Genomic DNA, 24,005 nt, shown 5'->3' with positions numbered 1-24,005 from the left:
TCCTGGAGAAGTTGGAGACCTTTTCAAACTTAGTCAGATACTGATAACTACAGTATAAGTATGCAGAGGTCCACTAAAGGTCTCTCTATATGTTTTTGTTTTATTTTGTATCCTCCTTTTGTGAATGTTAAAGTGTTCAGTAGTTATGATTGCTGCATGTCATATTAGCACATATTTGTGAGGTACAATGTAATAATGTTAGATATATGTGCACAGTATAGTGATTGATTCAAGATAATTAGCATACCTACCACCTTAAATGCTGTTCATGTCTGCATTGTCTAAATTTGTTGATGATTTTACCATGCACATAAAGCTTGCTTATTACTACCACTCCATAACATTTCTCATCTCCCTTCCTCACTTGCCTCGACCTCCTCTTCTCTACAAGTCTCTTCTTCATGTTAATGTCCATTTTGGAGTCTGAGCCAGAGTTTAAGGGTGAACATTGATGTGACTACGAGTTTGAGTTCTCCCTTGGTTGCTGGTGGGTTCATCAGGAAGTACACATTTGAAGACAAGGACTTCCTCCTCTCCATCATCTACTTGCTACATCCACTCCACTAGTGACAAGTGTGACAGGCCCTGAAAACCTGGGCGCTGTCTGGAGGCGAAAAGTTCATGGAAACTTAGTCTCCTGGAATCGTGGCATCCTGTATAGGGAATGTTCCAATGTCCTACTTTAGTTGGTAAATGGATCTGTGTGCTTTCCCTTAATATTGCTTTATTATAAGTGCTCCTAAGGATTGATATTTTGACATATAGCTAACTTAGATTCTAGGCAGTCCTTGATCCGACCTTGGGCACGGATAGCTAAGTCACTGCCCTACAGGGACATTTACAATTATCTAGGAAGAAGGAAGTTTGTGACCTAAAGAGGAACCAGAGTAGATACTTAGAACTAGAGATTGCTGAGTTACACCCATACACAAGTATTTACAATGGCCTAGGGGTGGACTATATAATAGACTAGAGTAGGAACTATGGCAAGGGCACAAAGCCCTTGCCCCTGGTTTCTATGATTAAGTGGACCTTGGTTGGAACTGTTTTTGATCCCTGTTGTTAACACTGAATTTTATCCCAGTTGGTTCCAGCCAGTCCTTCAGTGTTTGCATTCCTCTGTTTTGTGTAAGAATCCAGTAACCTCTTTGTGCCTTGCCAGTGTGTCACCCAACACCCCTATTTTCTTCTGTATAAAAAGTTTGATACTCGATTTAACAAATTACATTCAGATGCACACTCCCTTGTGTCGAGTCTGTCTGTCAATTCCCGCCAACTCCTTGTCCACCTGCAACCAGAGAACCGTTCCACACATACAGGGACCAAAGAGGGTCTGTGGCATCTACTAATAGCTGTTAGTTCACAGTATGAAGGTGAGATCAATTACTCTTTCAGCAGTCCATGATTGGTTGGGAGTAAAGCCAATCTTCTGCAAGCCCAAGGCAAGTAGCCATAATTTCCATGAGCTATTAACAGCAATGTCTATATCTGTTGGGCAAAGAGACAGGCATTTCCTAGCCCTTGTTTTTTTTATCTTCTAGCCCTTATTTTTTCCCAGATTTCCTTCTTCATTGTCCTGTGAATATTAGAGAAGTTGGTAAAAATGTCTTTTTTTAAGGGCTGAGTCTTCAACTATCTGTATTCTCATTATTTTGTGAAACTATAAATATCTTTAGTCAGCATTGTTCACTCTAGCAAGAGGCTTCTCTGATTAAGACTGAGACTAACTTACAACTATGGACATAAACATAAATATTTAAAAGTGAATTGATTCTGCATCAATTTAGTTAAGCAACAGTAGTAAGTGTTAGGCCCTCCTGGGCCTTAATATTGCTAGGTAAGAGCTGTAGACTGGGATTTCAGTGCCAGGCCTGAATTCCTTCTCCGTGAGCAGGCCTTCAAATCCAGTCAGAGCACAGCTGGTTACTCTATCACAGCTGTGATGTTGTTGCAAAGGTGACACATCTTTCCTGAATCATTGGTTTTGCACTTTCTAGAGTACACAGATGGACCATTGATACCCCAGCCCCTCGTCAGCAGCCTACACATCACCTTCTGGTACTTTGAAAGCTATCCAGGAGGTAAAAAGCCTCCAGTACAGCTCTATCTTAATTTCTCTGTCTGGAGATTTCTCAAAAACCTATAGATAAACCTACTGTATGATCCAGCAATACTGTTCTTGTGCACATATTGGAAGAGCTACCATACCATAGAGAAAACTGCATATCCAATTATATTACTGTTTCATTTACAATTGCTAGGAATTGAAATTAGCCTAGATAGCCATCAGCGAATGAAAATGTTATAAAAATATAAAATATACTACACCTATACACTGGAATTCTATGTAGTCGTAAAGAAAAATAAATTTGTCATCTGTAGAAAAATGAGTATGGGTATATGGAGGAAACAATACTGAGATGACCCAGGCTCAGAAAGGAAAACACAGGTTGTGGTTTCTCACACAAAGATCCTATTCCATTCTTTTAGCTTTGTTTGTTTAACCTGTAGTATCTGTGGAAGCTAGGAAACTGAGAAGGGCATTTAGGTAGTAGTTAAAAGAAGGGACGGTAGTAGAATATAGGTAAAAGAACAGTAAAGAGGGAACACTGTGGTAGAACGTTTTAACCAGTGAAGAGGGAATGGAGCTATGAGGAGGCAGGGCAGAGACGAATAACCAAAACAAAAGGAGTATTAAAAGGTCACCTGGAAACCTACTATTTATAACCTCATTTAGAACATGAGAGATTGAAAGGAGATACCATGTATGGTTCTATAGTATCACTTCTATAGGCATTTAGTAGACAGTCTCTGTATCTGGTGTGAGACACCTCCATTGAAGCTGTTGGTCAGAATCCACAAACATACAAGGTACAATAGAGACTCCTGTCAGTACTCAGGGCTCCTTGCTTGACCTAGCAGATAAACCCTTGTTTCACATACCTAGATTGTTTCTGATTTCTTTATTGTGAGTACATTCCAATTGCTTTCTGCTATTTAAATATACAGTGCATTGTCAACCAAATTCACCAGGATGTGCTTTCCAACACCCCAGCTTACTTCCTTTCTTGAGAAGTAACTCTAGACCTGCTAATTCACCTCTCCTCTTCTTTCCTCTTTCCATTTTCTCTAAAAACTAGATACTATCAGGTTCCACAATCAGATACTATGATGTTTGCTGTTTTAGATTACTTATAAGAGTGAGATCATAAGTATTTCTGTCCAAACTTATTGCAGTTAGCATCATGTCCCCAAGCCCATTAATGCAAACAATGACAGAATATCATGTTTTAATGATTACATAATATTAAATTGCATGTAAATTTTACCTATTGGTAAATATCAATGTTTGTTTTACATCCTTGCTACTTGAGCAATAATGAAATTAAAGAAACAAGCCCTCCTCCTTTTCTCTGACTTGGATATGGCATGAAACACATGTGGAGGTCAGAGAAAAACACATAGATTTTGGTTTTCTTCTACCACATGGGTCTCAGAGTCAGATCTCATCAGGCTTGGCAGCATACATATATACCTATTGAGACAGCTCACTGGCTCTGATTTAATTTAATTGTATTTCTGATGCATAATTGTATGATCAAATGACAACATGACTTTTATTTATTGAGAAATCTCCATATTTATCTCCATAATGTCTTGCTAATTCATATTTCTGTAAACACTGTGCAAGTGTTCCTATTTTTGCACATCCTCATCAACACTTTGTTAATTTTTGTCATTTTGATAATAGGCATCCTAACTCCGATGAGTGACTATCTTGTGGTTTGATTTGCACTTCCCTAGTAACTAGTGTTACAGAATAATTTTCATGAATATAATGGCCATTCATATGTATCTTCTAGCAACTTAAATTGTACTCGTAGTTCATTTAAATCCTTTTTCTATTGAATTACATTTCCAATAATTTCTAGATAGTAGCCTCCTGTCAGATAATACTTTCTGAAGATTGTGTGCTATTCTATGCATTTTCTTTATGGTCTGTTCACTTACTAACCAAAAGAGACTTTTTACCTTGGTGTAGTATCATTTGCCAATTTTTGTATCTGTTGCCTTACATTTTAGGGTATCTAGAATACATATACTTTATCTGTCTGTCTGTCTGTCTGTCTGTCTACCCATCTATCAAATCATGGCCTTGGTCATTGTCCTGAATCACTCCCTTAGGCTTTCTGCTAAGAGTTTTGTTCCTTTACATCTTTGACTTACATTTTTAAATGTGAAAATTTAAAGTTCTAAACTTCTTAAGTTTTAAGGATCTTACAAGAACTTGGACCTAATTTTATTCTTCAGAATGTGCATGAAAATACCAAATGTACACAGCACCATTGCAAAGGTAGTTGTTGCTGGTTTTGTTTTTAACTGCATTGCTTATTCTTGCTCTTCTAATAAAAATCAATTGGCTATAAATATGGTTATTTTTGAAATCTCTACTCAGTTTCACTGCTTTGTGTATCTTTTATGGCCATCTTCTTTCATGACAATATCATGCTGTCTTGATTTCTATATGTTTTAAATATACTTTGAAATCTGGTGGTGTGATGTTTCTAGCTTTCTTACTTTTGTTCAAAAATGCTTTGAGCTATTTGTTGTTGCATACATAGTTTCATGAAAATTTTGAGAAATTTTTTTCTAATTCCCTGATGAGTATCATTGATATTTTTATGAGGACTGTATTTGATCTCTTGGATACTTTGAGTAGTCTGAATTTCTTTTTTCATGATTTTTTTTTTCCGAGACAGGGTTTCTCTGTATTTCATGTTTTTTTTTTAATATCTTTTACGTATTCATTTTACATCCCGCTCACTTTCACCTCCCAGTCACTCCCTCCCACAATTCTTCTGCCTTTCCCCTTTCACCTTATTTTCTGAGCTGGAGGGATCCCCTGAGTATCCTTCAACCCTGACATTTCGAGTCTCTCTAAGGATAGGCACTTCCTTTTGCACTGAGACCAGACAAGGCAGCCCAGCGAGAAGAACATATACACATATAGGCAAGAGCTTTGATATAGAAACTCCTTCAGTTGTTCAGGACCCCCATAAAGGTCAGATGCACATCTGGTACATATGCATAAGGAAGTCTAAGTCCAGCTGGTGTTCTTTGGCTAGCTGATTATTTCTTTGTTTATATTTAGGAATGTACCTTGTATCCCTGATCTCTCTAATACTTTTAACATAAAGGGATGTAGTCAAAGCCATATTCAGCATCTAATGAGATAATTTAATGATTTTATCCTTCACCTTGTCTATACGGTGGATTATATTGATGGATTTTCATATATTGAACCATTACTGCATCCCTGAGATGAAGCCTACTTGATCATGGGGTCTGATGTTTTTGGTGTTCTTGGATTCGGTTTGTCAAATATTTTATTCAGTTTTTTTGCATCAATGTTCATAAGAGAAATTGGCCTGAAGTTCTCTTTCTTTGGTGAGTCTATTTGTAATGATTGTTATTTCCTGTTATATTGATATTGGCAGTGTGTGTGTGTGTGTGTGTGTGTGTGTGTTTGTGTGTGTGTGATGTGTGTGCTTCACTTATTTTTGCTGGTATGGAATTACTGATTTCTTGTGTTTTCCTAGATGTAGTTATCCTCCATGGGTTGGAGTTTTCTTTCTAGTATCTTCTGTAGGGTTGGATTTGTACATAGATATTGGTTGAATTTGGACTTGTCTTGGAATATCTTTTTTTTCTCCATCTATGGTGACTGAGAGTTTTGATGAGTATAGTAATCTAGATTGGCATCTGTGGTTTTTAGGGGCTGCAGGATATCTGTTCAGGCCCTTCTAGCTTTTTGAGTGTCTATAATTTTGTTGAGAATATTTTCTGAGCCTTGGAGGTGGGACTCTTCTTCACCCTCTTCTATTCCATTATTCTTAAGTTAGGTCTTTTCATGCTATCCCAGATTTCCTGGATGTTTTACATCAGGAAAATTTTAGATTTAACATTTTCTTTGACTGGTGTCTCAATTTCTTCCATTATACCTTGTAATCCTGTGATACTGTCTCGTTTGTATGCTGTATTCTGTTGGTGGTGCTTGCATCTGTAGCTCATGTTCTCTTCCCTAGATTTTCCATCTCTAGGATTCCCTCAGTTTGTTTTTACTTTATTACTGCTATATCTATTTTCAGGTCTTACAGTTTTATTTACTTCCTTCACCAATTTAATTGCATTTTCCTGTATATCTTCAAGGGATTTATTTGTTTCCTCTTTATAGACCTCCAGCAGTTTGATTCTATTTTTCTGTATTTCTTTAAAGGATTTATTCATTTATCTTTATATTTTATCTTTATAATACTGGATTTAAGTTTATTTTCTTGTGTTTCAGTTGCATTAGAATATCTAGGGCTTGCTGTAGCAGGGCATCTGTTTTCTGAAAGTATCATATTGCTCTGGCTTTTGTTGATTGTATTATTTTGAGGGCTTTAAGTATCTAGATGGCTTTGGTTCCTGTATGTTCCTGTTGTAGTGGGTATTGGTAGGAGGGTTAACTTTGATTGTCCTGGTTTAGCCAACTACCTAGCCCTAGTGAAAACATAGATCTCGTAGAAGAACCTAAACCACCCTAATCTCTAATTACATTCTATATACTGGTCACTATATCTACATATAATTGTAGTTCTTAAAGATAATTAATGGCATGTCTCTTTACAACAGATATAGACATTTATAGAAAACCACAGCCAAGTGACCTTCATAGTTGTGAATTCCAGTGCCAACAAACATATCTACAACTAACATATCTACAACTAACATATCTACAACTAACATATCTACAATCCAACTCTTGCTGCTAAGGCTGAGGAATAATCTTAGAAGAGCCAGAGGGGAAATCAAAAAGGTTTTCTTGAGATAGCATTTACAAGTAATGTCAGAAGGTTCACCCATAAATTATCACAAACATGACTGCCTAAACATGAACTGAATAAGCACAGCAATAATATACATGGTATTGTGGCCAAAAAATATCTCAGGAGGCCTTAACTCTACAGAAATAAAACAAACCAAACATACAAAAAGAAACTCCTAAAGACAAGTGAGGAATGTATTCAATGGGAGAAATAATCTTCAACAGGGATGGGTACACCAATCCAATGCCACGTGGTCAGGTTTAAGTACATAATTACAAATAGCATTATAATACTGAGGAGATTATACTCAGATACTTAGGAATATATAGATATTTTCTTTAACAAATTCAAAGAAATATTTATCTTTTATTAAATTTGGGAGGTTGGTCCAAACTAAATGCCATACATTAATTAATAAAAATTGAAAAATTTCAAATATTGGTTTTCTAGATTAGAATTTATAAGGGGTATCAGGATGGGCAGAGTAAGTATTTAAACTGCCATTTTAGTTCTTTCCTATTTTTTTAACTTAAAAAAAACCTTTTTACCAATGATATAAGGAAACTTTATACTTAAAGTACTTCAGCAGAACACAACAGCAAGAATTTTGTAGAAAGCTTGGGGACCAAACATACCACCGACAATGAGATCATACTAAAAGTTTACTGTAATATTTAAGGAAATAAAGTTTATCGTCTCAAATAGAAATCCAGAGATTATGCAGCAATCCTGAGGATGATGCTCAGTGCTTTCTATCATTCCAACTCCCGGATTCATTCTCACCTCATACTCCAAGCCACATTTTAAATTTTCCTTCCAAAATAAGACAATATGTAGATGGAAAACTTTCAATTCTCTTTTTTGTAAGAAAAAGCTTTTGCTATCTGCTTTTATAACCAATTGTCATAACTTATTTATATGGACCACATGGTTTTAATCCATCTATGCCATAATTATAATAATTAAAATTTTAGGCTTGAAATAGCAAATAAAATAATTAAGACTAGATACATTTTAAGAGTTTATTATATGCTAGGTGCTATGTATTGTCTATTTTTTTTTATTTTTGATTTAAAGCAATTATATTAAATGAGGGAAATGAAGTACAAATAAAAGCCAAGTGATGTGCTTCAGGTCATATGGTCATGGTAGTTCAAGGTCAGAATCTCAGATCATTTCACATTGCATGTCTCTCACAATAATATGTCAGTAGAATACAAAAGAGTTATCACAAAGGATCTAGACATATAATCACTCTATATTAAGATAAAGTTGTAGTAAAACCATATTTGAAAATATTGCCAAGGTCCCTCAAAATTTAAAAACACCACAATCACATAATACTAAGTCCAATTTCTATAAATACAGCTAGAACAAATAAATAAGCATGCCAAAGAGATACTGTTCATTGATGCGTTATTTACAGCTCCTGGTATATGAAAACAATATAAATGTCCATGGAAAGATAAGTTGATGAAGAAAATTAGGGATGGTTAGATGGATAGCTATGCAGTTTAAGGGATAAAATTGTGGTTTTGAAAATCTCAGTGCAAGGTGGTAGGAAATGAAAGGATGTTGGGAAAAATATACATATTCTGTCACTTACAGGGAGTAAATTCTTAAGGTCTGTTATTAGAGGCCTTGGCACTTATATACTTGAAAATGTTTGAGACAATGGACCATAAGTATTCTCATCAGAGAAAGATATAAAATATTAGGCATGTCAGTTAGTTTGATCTAAACATTTAGTAAAAGATGTAAGATAGCATATATGTGTGTGTGTGTGTGTGTGTGTGTGTGTGTGTGTGTGTGTGTGTATGTGTGTAATATACATGATGGTTTTTGTCAGTTTCTGTTAATAAATCAAGGGAATGGAGGAATATAAGAATATCATCAATTTATTCAGTAAAAATAAATTATGGATACTAGTTAGCAATTTGTTACCTAGTAAAAAAGCAAGTCAGTTCCTTAATTCATAACATAGAAAAGTAATTTTACATTAACTTTTATAAAAGTGTTGACTAAAATATGCCAATATGTCTGGTTTAACATTGATTGCTCAGTAAATTTGTGTGTGGGGGGGTGGGGGGGTGGGGGGTTATGCCTTGTGTGTTTAGATGCCTTCAGGGTCAAGAAGTAGGTGTCAGATAGAGCAGCACTTATATAGGACATTGCATTTTGAACTACCTGATATGGGAGCAGGTACTAAATTCAGATCCTCTGGAAGAACAGCTTATGCTCTGAATTCTGAAGTCAGGCCCCAGCTGGAGCATTTGTATGAGTGATAAGTCGCACGGGGAAAAAAACTTCTTTGATTTTACAACCACTGTAATGATCAGGAAAAAAAGTTGATAAAATGGCAAAGATACACAGCACAAAGTGAATGCTGAAAATAAAACCATAATTTGATATATAAACTTCATTTAAGTATGAATACATTAAATATTTAAAAAGTCAGAAATGGTGGTCAAAGGTATGGGCAAAGATTAGTAATAAACACTTAAACACATTCAACATGAATAAAAGCCATAGTAATTGCTTATGTGTCGAAAACTAACAAAAGAAACCACAAGTCTTGATCAAGTTGCATCATGACTATGTATCCATGAGACTATTTCAGAAAAATATTATACAATATGCCCCAAAACTGCATGGAAATCCATATTTTTTTTAGCTCAAATCCTGACCTCCTAATCTTCTTTGCACATTTATTTCATAGATATAGTGAGGCATTTGGTAAGAATTGTTTTTCCAATCACACTTATTGCAGTGCTATTAGTCAGTGACACCGGAGTATGTGTGTACATAGTGACTATAGAAGAGGTGTGCACATGTGAAAGCACAATGTGGAACAAACAGACTCGCAATTGACAGGACAAGAGTTCTGTATTTCTGAAAGGTACTGAGACTTCTCTAAGCCTGTTTTTGTTTTTGTTTTCTAGCTGGGAAGTTGGCTCCATTGTCATAACAATGATCTGCCTCATGGAGTTGTTCAGATAGCAAAATATTAATAAATGCCACAGTAAGCAGTAGTTGCTACACACTGTTGTCAACTCTTAGAATAATCACTATTATTATTATTATTATTATTATTATTATTATTATTATTATATTTAACCATAAATATCTTGTTCCTAAAATTAAAGTGAAAAAGCTCCTAAGTAAAATGTTAGAAAACAAGCACAGATTACATAGATAGTATTTTGTTGCTTTAATAAAGAAGACAGATTTAGGAATTAAAAATTTCAATGAAATTTATGAACAAGTAAACAATAACAACTTCTGAGATTCATGAAGTTACAAGTGAAGTAATCCTCTACAAGAAGAAAAAATCAGAGTCCTGTAGAACTTGGATTTAGCCAAATTCAATAGGTAATCATGTTAAGAGCCCTCAAAAACCACAAAGCAAAACTGTCTATTGTGTCTACAGAAAATGTACAGTAAATATTTTTATGGGTAAAAGATTTAATGTTTCCTTCTTAAGAAACAAAACAAGGATATCTGATCTCACTAGTTCTATTCCATAAATATGGTGATGTACCTTTCTCTACTTCTTGAGTGGTGGAATTTTAGATGCCCCCCTACAACTCTATTCAGATACTCTAATAAATGATATTGCAAAGCATTGGCACATGGAAAGCAGAAGAAAATACCATAAGCTCCGGGTGAGAACACAAATGACAAAGCCACTTGGAAAACTGTCAATGTCTTCAGAAGTTAAGCACACATGTACCTCATAACTCAGCAATGCTTTCATTGGGTATTCATTGAACAATTAAAACTACATGTCTATTTTAAAATCAAAATGGTAGTAATGCAAGAAAAAAAATACAGGCACATACAGATTAGAAATGGAAAACTCAAACACTCAATTGGGACTTGGCAAATAAAACAGAAAGAAAAACCTTCTGCGTCTCTGTATACTAACTATAAATAGTTCTAAAGTGTATTTAATACTATTTAAAAATGCACATTCTACTCCATTATGTTCATAGCAGCCATATTTATAATAGCTAGAAGCTAAAAAACAACCCAGATGTTCCTCAACAGAGGATGGATACAGAAAATGTGGTACATTTACACAATGGAGTATTACTCCGCTAATAAAAACAATGACTTCATGAAATTCACAGGCAAATGGATGGAATTTGAAAATATCATCCTGAGTGACGTAATCCAGTCACAAAAGAATACGCATGGTATGTACTCACTGATAAGTGGACATTACCCCAAAAGTTCAAAATACCCAAGATACAATTCACAGACCAAATGAAGTTCAAGAAGACAGAAAGTGTGGATGCTTCCTAGATGGAGGAACAGAATACTCAGGAAAATAAAAATATGGAGACAAAGTGTGGAGCAGAGACTGAAGGAAAGCCCATCCAGACTGTCCCTCCTGGGAATCCATCCCATATACAGTCATCAAACCCAGATGCTATTGTGGATGCCAGGAAGTACTTGCTGACAGGAGCCTGATATGGCTATCTCTTGAGAGGTTCTGACAGAGCCTGACAAGTGCAAAGGCTGATGCTCTCAGCCAACTATTGGACTGAGAACAGTCCCTGATGGAGGAGTTGAAGAAGAGACTGAAGGAGCTGAGAGGGTTTGTAACCCCATGGTTGGAGCAACAATCTCTACCGGCCAGACCCCCAGAACTACCGGGGACTAGACCACCAACCAAAGAGTATATGGAGGGACCCATGGCTCTGGCTGCATTTGTGGCAGAGGATGGCCTTGATGGACATTAGTGGGAGGAGCAGCTTTTGGGTCTGGGGGTGTTCTATGGCCCAGTGTAGGGGAATGCAAGAGCTGGAACATGGGAGTGTGGGGGTGGATGGGGGAGCACCCTCATAGAGGCAGGGGGAGAGGGGGATGGGATAGGGGATTCCATAAGGCGAGACCTGGAATGGGGAAAACATTTGAAGTGTAAATAAAGAAAATATCCAATAAAAATTAAAAATTGCACATTCCAATGGTAATTATTTAAGAATAAGTCTAATACGGTTAGAGCATTGTCTGCTCTTCTGAAGATCCTGAGTTCAAATCCCAGCAACCACATGGTGGCTCACAAACATCCATAGCAAGATCTGACACCCTCTTGTAAGTGTCTGAAGATAGCTACAGTGTGTTCTTACGTATAATAAATAAATAAATCTTTTAAAAAAAGAATAAGTCTAATAAAGAAAGTGAATATTTTGTATACTAGTAACTACAAAATATTGAGATCACATAAGACTTAAATTAACAGTGAGCTATATCAGATTCATTAATTAAAACTGAGTATTGGTTGCATATGTCAACTGTACTCCAAATTTATCTGTGCAATAGAAATGATCCGTACCAAAATATAATTTTTGTAGCATTCAATAAAAAACTGATTCTACAATGTATGTAATAGATCGAAGTGCTTGAAATATCAGAAAAAAAGAGCAAACAGTGCAAGGACTCACACTGCTTGATATTAATGAGCACTAAAAAGCTAGAGTAAACAAGACCGGATCTTGGCAAAGGATAAGTACACAGATCAATGAGAAAGAACATATATTCCAGAAGTAGATCAATGCATACATAATTACTGATTTTGCGTAAAGGTTCCAAGGCCCTTCCAGAAACAGATCATGTTGTTTTCTTTAAAAGTTACTGGAACAATTGTGTTTGCATATTCAGAAATATGAATCCTTACACACACCTCAGGGATACATTACAATTAATTCAAAGTAGACCATAAATTTAAATGTGAAACATAAAACATAAAGACTTCTACCAGAACTCACAGAGCACAGTTCTTGCTATCCATCAGGCTAAAAGATTTCCAGATTGGATACAAAAAGCACAAAGCATGAAAGAGAGTGTTCATCACCCAGAGCTCAATGAATTAATGTGATCTCTTGGAACCTCTCTGATCAAATGAAAGCAAACAAGTATTTGAAGAAGATATTTGCAAAACATATACTTGACAAAGAAATAATACTCTCAAACATATAAACAACTAATAATTAAAAAGTTAGCAAAGAACTAAAAATTGAAGCCAATTCGATTTGATTGATCATTACAAAAGACATGATTGCCATATAAACATAAAGTAGGTAATTAATGTAATTAGATATTAGGGAAACGCAAAAAGAAGCCAGAAACCCAAAGACTCACTAATACTACAGTAAAACAGCTATTTAAGGCAAAATGTTCATATACAATGTCTGTGCCACAACAGAACCTACAAAACGCAAAACATCATGGAAAGTTGTACATCTTTAGAAGTTGGACTCACTCACACATGATGACTATTGCTGTTTTTCTTATGTAACTATTCAATGCAAATCAAGGCACTTGTTCACAGAAACTTTATTCAATCATTTATAGTAGGTAACGGAAAACTACCCTCAAATTGAAAATAATTTTAATGTCATCAACTGATGACTCAGTGAACAATCTGGGTTTATTTATACTAAAGTATATAAAGGCATTACATTCAATGGAATATAACAGGTCCTCTGACTGATTCAGAGACTATACATAGTAAAGCAAATTGCATTCAATAGATAAAATATTGTATAACCAAGAGTTTCCAGAAGACAAAACTGGAAGATGATGATCAGCTCTTTACTAAACCTCTCTGGAGAAAATATTATATAAAATGAAAGAATCCACATTTACAGAGCCCAAGAACATTGGTTGCCAATTACAATTCAATAAAACAATTGCCTAAGCTCTACTGTTTAGTATCACTAAAGCCCAGCTTGGGGATTTTGGCATGCCAGAGTCCTTCAGTAAAACCTCACTGGGTTTCTGTAGGCTACTTTGAAAAAGTATGGACTAGAATTCTTAGTAAAGCTTATAAAAAGATGGAAAATAAGCTAGTTCGCCTTTCTCACAGCAAAGCAACTACATCATAGTTGCCCAGAGAAGACAAAATGATGAAAGGAACTGGAACATTTTATAAAGACTTATGTATTTATTAATTCATTTATTGTATGTGAGTAGACTCTTGTTCTCTAGAGACACACCAGAATAGGGTATCAGATTACATCACAGATGGTTGTGAGCCACCATGTTGTTGCTGAGACTTGAACTCAAGAACTCTGGAAGAGCATTCAGTGCTCTTAACCACTGAGCCATCTGTCCAGCCTCATGGAACCTTTGTAAATAAAGCTAATTTTGTAAATCCTGGTTTGTTTCATAACCACCAGTTGTTTTTGTATTATCTTAAAGTGATTGAAAGATTGATTGATTGATTTGATATAACCTGAATGGTTTGTCTTCTCACACACCAGAAGAGGGAATCATATCCCATTACAGGTGGTTGTGAGCCACCATGTGGTTGCTGGAAATTGAACTCAGGACATCTGGAAGAGCAATCAGTGCTCTTAACCACTGAGTCATCTCTCCAGCCCACTTGTGTTCTTATTTTGTCGTTTTATGTACACATTTTATTATGCATAAGAACAAGCTAAACATGTAGTTTAAGAAATCTTTCTGACAATACAAAAACTGGTAACAGTAATTATTTTTAGTGATATGACAATTTATCTTACTTCTGTTAAAATTTTAAGTTGTGTAAGAATCAGGTGGAAATCTATTTCTTGACTCATGCTCTGAATTCACATCACTATCTGGAATTGAAAGACTTTCCCTCTCTGCTTGTAGCGCAGACTAGACTTGAGTCCATTACATCCCTAGGACAGCCTTGAAATTACAGTAATCCTCATGCCTTGGCTTTGTTGGAGGTTGCATGACATGTTTAAGCTTCTTCTTCCCTACTTTCCATTTAAAGCTCCATCCCTGTTATTGCAGTTTACTAATCCTATGACCTGTAGCCTGCTTTTTCCCTCTCTATCCCCCTTCCCATTGTCCCTTCTCATTGCCCTCGTTTCTTTGCATATTCCAGGTAATCCTACCTGCTTCAAAGTTAGGAATTTCAGGTAAGAAGAACATATCTTTCTGGGCCTATCATTACAATCATTCCTAGTTCTATCCATTCACCTGAAGTTTTCATGATTTCGTTTTCATTTTCTTTACAGCTCAATAGTATTCCATTGTGTAAATGTACCATGTTTTCATTATCTACCTATTTGCTAAATAATATTTATTTGTTTGAATATATCCTCTCCCTCTCATTCACACACACACACACACACACACACACACACATATATATATGTATATATATATATATATATATATATATATATATATATAGAGAGAGAGAGAGAGAGAGAGAGAGAGAGGGAGAGAGAGAGAGAGCTAGATCTAACATGAAACCCTCTACCAAGCTATGGTGACAGTGATCCACAACAATGAGTATCACTGCAAGATATTCCCAAATATGGAGTAAAGATGTTCATATCTTGGTGGTAATAACAGATTTTTACTGAAGTTAAGGCACACTCAACAGAAGAGAAATTACATCCAGTACTAGAAACCTCCCTTAATTTTTGGGGTGAGAGGTCTTAGATCATAAAGAAAACTCACTACCACTGCTAGATTATCTTAAATTTTAACTATATTCTAAAACATTCCCTTATACTCACACATAAGTATAGGTCTCACTATACATAAGAGAAACTTCTTTGTAAACCAGACAGAGATCAATACAGTCAACCACATCTGCTCATAATACAATGATTTTGGCAAGCTCAGTCCCAGTACACACATCTATATCACAACACCTAAGGCTCAGGAAACTTCATAGAAGAGAAACTATTGCAAGAGACAAGAAAGTCTTTTGTGAGGTTGTGTCTTCTAGAAGTGACAGGTAAATACATCCTGGATATCTCGACAATGACTAACTACACTAGACTGAACAATGACAACACCAAATAGACATTCTAGTGGGGAAGGGGTAAGCATTATGAGCTTCGGCCTCTAGACAAAGAACCAAGACAATAAGACTGGGAATAGAGGGAGAATTAATTTCTCCCAGAGATACAGTCACTTCGTGGTTATCCATTGCTCTGAGGTCAGCTCTGAAACTATATACACACAAGAAACACTAAATAAACATGGTAAGTTCTATTTATATATTTGTGTGCATATATGTAACAATAATTAAAGGGAGAGATGTCATCAATGTAAAATGGAGGGAGAGGATATGGAAAGAATTAAAGGGAGTGTACATGAGGAGGAGTTGGGTGGATTCACGCCAAGTAATATTATTATATTTTGATTAAAATGTAAAAGAAAACCCAAAATTAAAATGATATAAGCTGCCATACCCTATTTCATTTCTTGATCCAGTATATTTCTTCCATTTTTCTTTTTGGGTAACCAATTTAACAAGTAAGTCTTACTTGTTCTTCTTCTTCTTTTTTTTTTTTTCTCATTCTGATGTCCGTTCAAATTTCTAGAAATTCTAAGAATTTATACTGTGCTTCTATAGAAGTGGTTGCATAATCTCTGCCTTAGACATTGTGTACAATGTAAAAAAAAAAAGACTCCAAGTGTGGGATCTAATAAAAGTGAAGTGAACATGTGTGTCATATAACAGTTTTCAAAAACTGCTTGCTTTCCATGGGCTGTGCAAGTCCAGGCAACAATGGCCCCGTGGAGGGGAATCAACAGAGTCAGATGGCAGGATCAAAGTGTAAAGATGAGAGAGCTTCAAGACAGCTCAGAAAAACAGCTCCCTGTTTCTCAGGCTTCAGGCATTGCCATTATTGGCGATAATTAGGTGCATGCAAAAGTTACAGCCACTTAAGGTTTCCCATTTTCTTGCCTATGTACTTAGGGAAGATTTACCTTGCACATTATTTCTAGAGGCTCCTTCGTTATTTATACTGAAGTAAAACCTCTGGGGTCATAAGCAGCAATTGGAGGAGCCCATCACTTGTCTTTGGAGAAGGCCAAAGTATTTTGTCTCAATTGCTTCCTGACCTAGAGGTACCCTAGACAGCATTGTCTCTGCCAAAAGTTTGCTACTTGTAAATTAAAAAAAAAAAGAGTGTATACAGAGTCATAATTCTTCTCTCTACCTATTTCTCCCAGTTACAATAATTGTCTTTGTCTAGCAGAGCAAGAAAATAATATATACAGAGAGCTGACATAACAAACTGAGCTGTCAGCATCCTGTATGCTAGCTAGACGGTGGTACCTTGCTCCTGTTATATAGTAAGTAAGGATAGCAGTAGACCCACGTCTCTGCAATACCATGGCCTAACTTTCATAAGCACCAGGGGAAAGTGATCTTCCTATGGGAATAGGAAGTAGTGTCCAGTTTCTGATGTGACTCCTGTAACATGGTCAATGCTCACACATTGCTTTGTTTGACATCCCATAATATGTATGGAACTGTAGTGGGTAAATTAGTTACTATCTCCCTTAAAGGCAAAAAACCACCTGGAGTATTTATCTGTCTTTCTATCTCTATCTCTATCTCTATCTCTATCTCTATCTCTCTCTATCTCTATCTCTATCTCTATCTCTATCTCTACCTCTACCTCTACCTCTACCTCTACCTCTACCTCTACCTCTACCTCTACCTCTACCTCTACCTCTACCTCTACCTCTACCTCTATCTCCACCTCTATCTCTATCTCCATACACACACATCTCTAGATTTTTATCTCTCTCTCTCTATTTATATATACATATATACATGACATATATACATTGATATATATGACATATATACATACACACAAATACATAAATACATATATATGTATATAAATATATGACCTGGAGCTTGTCTTTTGATTAGGCTTCAAACATATATCATTTGTATTCAAATATCTAATGCACATTTTAAACTTAAATCACAAAGACATTTTTAACTTGCTAGCTTGCTTCATCATCTCTTTATAAATATGCAACAGCAATTAATTTTAAGTAATGTTATTAATTTGAAAGAGAGCAAGGAAGGGGTACATGGAGGTCTGGAGGGAGAAAGAAGAGAGGGGAAATGATGTAATTATATTATCATATCAAATATAAAAGGACTGAACAGCTGAATAAAAAAGGCAGTTGTTTCACCAGGTTCCCCTTTCACTACTCCCCAAATTCCATCTTTTAGCAAGTTTTAATGATACTACCTCCAGGACACATCCCAATCTGTGCTGCTCTCTCTTCTTCACAACTTGCCTTATTTCAAACAATTATTATTATTTCTCCCCCAGACATCTGCAATAGCTTCCTAATTTGCCTCCTAGCTCCAGTCTACATCCCATAACAATCCATTTCACAATCCACAATGGTGTCCTGCTGTAATGTCTGCTATACATCTCCCATTACATTTAAAATGCATTTAGTGTTCACTGCCTGATTTGTGAACATTGCTGTGATTTGGCCCAGGCCAGTTCTGAATCCTCACATCATATATCACTCATCTCATTATTCGCAAGTACACTCTGACCTGCTTTCCATCTCCAAGTCTTTCTCCCCTGTAGTAATAAATACTGAGGAATTCGTCATCACTAAACGTCTTTAATATATGCATCACGTGTAGATAGTTTTAAAATATCACATCCTTTCAGCACATTGAGCAAGACTTTCTGTTGTGCATCTATTTACTTGCGTCTGGATAAGGAATGATGTCAGCATAGACTCAAAGGTGTTGAATGAGCTATGGAACCATGCAAGCAGAAAGACCTAAGTTTCTGCACCCACATAAAAATTCTGGTATGAGGCACACTTTTAATCCTTGTGGTAAGGAAAAGACTACTAGAACTTTTTTGCCAGCTATTCTTACAAAAATCTCAAGATCTAGGATATTGCCTCAAAAGAGAGATGATGAGCAGTAGATGAAGACAACTGGTAGTAACCTCTGGTCTCCACAGGCACACACACACACACATATGCATACACATAGACACACACACATGTACCCACTCACACACACACACACACACATATACACACACATGTTCACACACACACAAACTCACACACACACATGTACCCACTCACACACATATGTATATATATGCATGTGTACATACACCTGCATACAAATGTGCACACACAAAAGTATACATATGCCACACAGAAAAATATTAATGCATTTAAACATTATATCTTTGTGGATAAAAATATTGCTACTTGAAAAATATATAATCACTCAGAATCTTACAACTAGAGGATGTGTAACTTCAATGCAATCTGTGCCTTCAGTGACTGATGCATAGTCTCCCTACCACTGCCTTCTCTTGCTAAGATTTTGTGTCTGCTGTATGTATTTTTAATCCAGGCTTATTGTGGTTCTATTCTATTCTATTCTATTCTATTCTATTCTATTCTATTCTATTCTTTGCACTAATTAATTTTGCTGTTTTCTTCTTTTAATTTTCATCTCAGGAATTCTGTTCATACCTTCTGGATCTGAGTCTTTTTTAAACTGATACGCTCATTCATTAGTTTGAGGTTGATTGCAACTCAGCTCTACCTCAGAATTTGATTGGATTCAGAACTCTTCCCCTGAACAAATACTTTAGAAAGTGTGTTTTCTAGAACATTCCAGGAGTCAGAGCTGTTACCCTCCAAGGAAGTCCCTGTTGTGCTTTCATTCCTCTAGTGGCCCAGCTTATTATTTTATAAAAGGGGCTATCTTTGGCCTTGATTCTAAAGTTCCCAGGAAACCAATGGACAATTTTATAAGTCTTGCTATAAAGTATAGTTGTTCTTAGTTCTATCTATACTCATTGTGAACAGGATAAAAAGAGAAGTGAAAGAAAACTTCTAAGTGCTCACAAACTTACTCTACAGAAAGCCACCACCATGCTGAGGCAAACTTTAAGAAGTATGCACTTTGAATGAAGTCCCATTAAAAGCATATACTCTGCACGGGATGGCTTTTATGTATTTGTTTCCCATCTTTGCTGATTTCCCAAGGTGCTTGTGTTCACAGGAACTCTCCCCTTCCCTATTCTTCAATTCTTCCTGCCAAGTGCATTCATTGAGGCCACAGGACAAAGATTTAGACAAAATGCTACTGCAGAAGGAAAACGATGCTTCTAAAACAGCACTATAATTTGAAATTCTAGAGGGGAACACATTGATTTTTATATAGGGAGAGTTCATTTCTGTTATATTTGAGAAAATTACATTCCATAATATAGAACAAGAAAAGAAAAAGAGTAGTGTATCTCTCTTTCTCATTTAAAAAAAAAAACACTACTGGTAAGAAATTAGTTATTGATGATTCTGTGGGGATTCACCTTTCATTGTTTCAACAAACTTATGAGAATCTACATTCTGAAGTCTGTGAAACCTGAAATTCATACTGCTTTATTTCACAGGCAGCTTTATCTACTTTCTTTGTTTAAGTCTCAGTGGAATCCCTCTTCTTAGGAAATAACATTCACTTTTTAAAATTGATGACTAGTAAGCATACAAAGAAATGAGCTACATTGTGACAGTTTCCATGTAAATCTTGGCATTTTGTTCTCTTTAACATCCCGACTACTCTCTACTGCTCCCCAACTTCCCACTTTCTTGTTCTCTTCCTCCTTCCAAATATTTACTCTTTCTGCTTTCATGTCATATGAATGTAATCACTTAGACAGACACCTTTAAATGTCTTCAGAATTTTCAATTTAATTTAAATTCTATGCATATATGTGTGTTGGTGAATTTCTCTGCTGTGCAAAAGCTTTTTAATTTTAAGTAATATATGTCAATGCTTGGTAATAGTTTCTGACCCGCTGCAGTCTATTTCAGAAATCCCTTGCCTTTGCCAGCATTGCAAATTTTTTACCTCTGTTTTTATCTGCCAGTTTTAGTATATGGGTTTCTACTCTTCCTGGATCCGTTTGCTAAGAAGGTTGTTACTTTTTGCTGTTGTTCTTCCATTTCATGCTTTAAATAAAGATTCTATGACTGTAGCTGTTTGTATATATTTCTGGAACCTCTAATCCATTTTATTATTCTATTAGTCTGACCTATTACAGTACCCTGCTGCTTTTGCTACTATTTCATTGTTGTATACTCTTGAATGAAGTATTTTGATACCTCCAGCCCTGATCTTTCTTAGAGTTGGTTTGGCTAGCTGAGTAAAGAAAGTCATTGGTATTTGGATGATATTATGTTGACTCTGTAAGGTTACATTCCAAATACAAAGTCTGACAAATGCCAGAGTCTGGGGGTTGTTTTTATGTTCTAGTGTACTGTTTACTTTCTTTCTTCTGTAAGGTAAAGACTGCATGTAGTTAGGTCTATTGCTAGAGCTCTGCCTTCTTCCCTTCATGCTTTCCTTCTCTTCAGAGCTAATGTAGATACTCAAGCAAGTCTCTTGAGTTCTTTCCTGGCAAGTTTGTTGCTGGTGTATAGAAAAGCTGTTAGTTTTCTTGGTGTCCTATGCTTTACTGAAAGTGTTCTTTGGATCTGAGCATTGTCTGGCAGAGCTTTGTGGTGTTTCATTGTATCACATACAAACACTGATGATTTCACTTCTTTCCTATGCATACCTTTTGTATTCCCTTATCTCATGAAGAACTTCAGAGCAATATTTAATAAGAGTAAAGAGAGTGAAAAGTTTCCTAATTCCTGATTGTAGGGGAAATATCATCCCCCATTGGTATATTGCTGGCTTTAGGATTGAGATATATATATATGTATGTATGTGTACACACACATGTTGTGGACCATCCAGCGGCTCGCAAGAAACAGGGTACGGCTGAGAAAGCAGACTCTAGCTGAAAGAGAAGGAACTAGATGGATGAGAGAAAGAATAGAGCAGCAGGTGGCTCCGTCTCCGTGGTGGATGGTCTAAGCCAGCCTTGCTAGGCTGGAAGGAAGTTACATTTCCCCCTCATTAAATAATATTAAACAAAACTGGACTGAGGCATAAAATTTATTTATGCTCTAAAGTCCTGCCTGGGAGTTAAGGTTGGCTGGTGGCCCCGCCTGTCTTAGGATCTCAGATCCTCCTGAACCACCCAATTCCATCCTGGAGTCTATGTGCAGCTAGTTTGTGTTATAATTCACACAAACATGGCTCTGTGGTGTATTATCAACAGCCACGGCCTTTTGGCATATACCTCTGTCTTAGATTGGTATGATTCCGTGATCTGGTTGCCCATCACTGACTATCAGGCCCTCATAGCACACCATACTCCCAATTCAGACCAAAGCCACAATATGTACTAGAATGCTTCTTGATGTACAATAATAATAACTGCCACTTGTGTTGTTGGAAGCAAGATTTTACACCTGCTGCAGTCAGGCTGAACGGTGGTGGTATTAACTGACCTGCTTGAAAAACAAAGGTGGGACAGTGAAAGGCCACAGTATAAAAGCTGCTTTGAAGAAGTCCAGGTACTCTATTCAGTTGCAAATTAGCAATGATCAAGCTCAGGCTCTGGCCTCCCAGTGTTGGGGAGCTGGCTTTGAGAATTGCAGAAAGACTGCAGCTTCTCTGGGAGTGGAGCCTGTGCTCTGATTTAACTTTTCGGCTAAAGAGTATTTTTACCCATAATCAAGGTTAGAGTCATATTTACTAGAAGATTCAGGATCTGTGTCCAGTTGACGAACTAATCTCTCAGGCAGCCATCAAGCTCCACCTTCTTTTTGTGAAAAAACACAGACAGAGCCCCTTCCCCAGATTAGGACCAGGTCTGGACCCTTCCATTTGTTAGTTAATGGGTCCAGGACTTTACCATGGCAGAAGAACTAGAAGTAACTGGATGCCAGTGGCGATCTGTTGCAGACTGACATTTAACATCAGTTTGCAAAAAATTTAGAACAAATAAAGCAAAGGCAAGATGTGCCTTTGGTGACCTTGGGGGATATAACTGCCCCTGTTTTGTCTTAAAAAGCCAATTTTTAAAAGTGTAATGAACATGTTCAACTATTCCTTGTCCCATGGGGTTATAAGGAATTCCAGTTTTATGTTTGATGCCAAATTCTTTACAAAATGAAGTACATTTTTTGCTAGAATAGGATGGCCTGTTATCTGTCTTAATAAGTTTAGGCAATCCCATGGCATTAAAGGCTTGTAGGCAATGATCAATTACATTTTTAGAAGCATCTCCTGTATGCAGAGAAGCAAAAAGAAATATGGCTCTTTGACAAAATAAGTTAGTGCCTGCTTCCTTCCAAGTATAATCATTTGAGCTACTGCTTCATAATATGGCAAGATATTACGTTTAAGAGAAATCCTAGAATGTAGCCACATTAGAGGAGACTTTTGCCATAACAATCCTGTAGGCTTATAAATCGTATTAAAAATTAACAAATGTAAAAGCATAGAGTAATCTATATAAGTGACAAATTGCTCTTCAATAGCTTTTTCCACTTGTTGTAAGGCCAGCAACCCTTCTGAGGTTAAAGATCTAGGGGAGGTAGGATCAGAACTCCCTTTAAGAATATCAAATAAAGGTTTCAACCCCCCTGTAGTAAGCTTTAAGTAGGGGCAAAGCCAATTAATATCACCTAACAATTTTTGAAAATCATTTAAAGTCTTTAAGTTGTCCCTGCGAATAACTATCTTCTGGGGGAAAACACCTTGATTAGTAAGTCTAAAACCTAAATAATTATAAGGGTCCTGAGTTTGTATCTTTTCAGGAGCAATCTGTAATCCTTTATCACGTAAAGCCTTTTGTAAATCTCTATAACACAAAAGTAAATCCTGGGGGTCCTTTCCTGACATCAAAACATCATCTGTGAAATGAATGATGTAAATCATAGGCCATTGTTTTCTCACAGGCTGAATGGCCTGTGTCACAAACTTTTGGACTAAGGTAGGACTATTAGCCATGCCCTTTGGGAGGACTATCCATTGTTATTTCTTCATAGGTTCCTTAAAATTTATAGAAGGAACACTAAAAGCAAATCTTTCACAATCCTTGGGATGCAAAGGAATAGTAAAGAAACAATCCTTCAGATCTACCACAATTTTATAATATTCTTTAGGAATGGCTACCAGAGATGGAAGCCCAGGTTGTAAAGCTCCTATAGGCATCATGGTCTCATTAACTTTTCTTAAATCTTGTAACAATCTCCATTTACCAGATTTTTTTCTTGAAAATAAAAATAGGTGTATTCCAAGGGTACTGAGATTCTACTAAATGTCCTGCATCTAGTTGCTCCTACACCAGTGAAGAGGCAGCTTCTATCTTTTCTTTAGGTAAAGACCAAGATCCACCCACACCGGAATATCATTAAGCCATTGAATTTTATCAGCATGGGATGCAATCAAGATAGTGG

The 24,005-nt window shown here is 36.3% G+C and overlaps 1 long non-coding RNA gene across 5 annotated transcripts in view; it reads left to right on the top strand.

The window, feature by feature from the left end:
• The window catches only part of Gm30620, a 71,807-nt gene that overhangs the window by 1,880 nt on the left and 45,922 nt on the right, over positions 1-24,005 (top strand). The window contains exon 2 of one of the 5 annotated variants that reach the window (XR_386084.2): positions 14,755-14,788. The exons of the other annotated variants lie outside the window; for them this stretch is intronic. This is a non-coding gene — a long non-coding RNA (predicted gene, 30620). The remainder of the gene's footprint in view (positions 1-14,754; positions 14,789-24,005) is intronic. 5 annotated transcript variants of the gene reach the window in all.

Source organism: Mus musculus, chromosome 18 (genome assembly GCF_000001635.26).
Source record: "Mus musculus strain C57BL/6J chromosome 18, GRCm38.p6 C57BL/6J".
Taxonomy (NCBI): domain Eukaryota; kingdom Metazoa; phylum Chordata; class Mammalia; order Rodentia; family Muridae; genus Mus; species Mus musculus.
This window is presented reverse-complemented; position numbering and strand designations above follow the sequence as displayed.